At 35.8% G+C, this 625-nt stretch overlaps 1 protein-coding gene across 1 annotated transcript in view; it reads left to right on the top strand.

Annotated features, from left to right (window-relative positions):
* LOC105002835 (uncharacterized protein CXorf66 homolog) overlaps positions 1-625 on the top strand; it is an 11,965-nt gene that overhangs the window by 10,326 nt on the left and 1,014 nt on the right. The window lies entirely within an intron of this gene.

Raw genomic sequence — 625 nt, 5'->3', positions numbered from 1 at the left:
CACATGCATGCACATACACGTAGACTGGTTCACTGTTGTTGTGGTTACTTAACATTAACTTTAGACTTCAAAAGAGCTACCAACATCTTGTGGGTTGGATATGTTCACTTAAATGAAGCTCTTAAATGATCTCAAGTACATTATCAACTTTAGCCAAAACTATCTCCTATTCATGGTTCAGTTGAATTCATTCTAAATTGAGTCTAGAAAAAGAGGGAATGGCTATCTAAATAAGACAGAATTAAAATCTTCTCAGGGGAGAGAGAAGGAGTTGGGTCTCTGCATTCCAAAGATGGTAACACATTTTGAATAATCTATCATTTTAAGATGTAATAACATGAAAATTGATTAATGGTGTTAAGTGACCCTAGTCCCTGCCTTTCATATAGGAGGATCAGGCTGGCTCTGACATACTGGGTCCCTAAAAATTTCCCAATCCAAGAACTGGTGACCAAATATACCACTGTTCTATTCCTTTGGTTTTAGAGTAATCTTGTGAGGATAAATAAGCATGGTTACAAAATTTAATGGTGCAAATATGATAGGAAAACAATCAATGTAGTCTAAGACTTTTTTATGTGACAAGTTGTGACATTTGTGCCTCAGTTGCATATCAACTTGTGGC

Source organism: Bison bison, unplaced genomic scaffold, assembly GCF_000754665.1.
Source record: "Bison bison bison isolate TAMUID 2011002044 unplaced genomic scaffold, Bison_UMD1.0 scf7180017856752, whole genome shotgun sequence".
Taxonomy (NCBI): Eukaryota; Metazoa; Chordata; class Mammalia; order Artiodactyla; family Bovidae; genus Bison; species Bison bison.
This window is presented reverse-complemented; position numbering and strand designations above follow the sequence as displayed.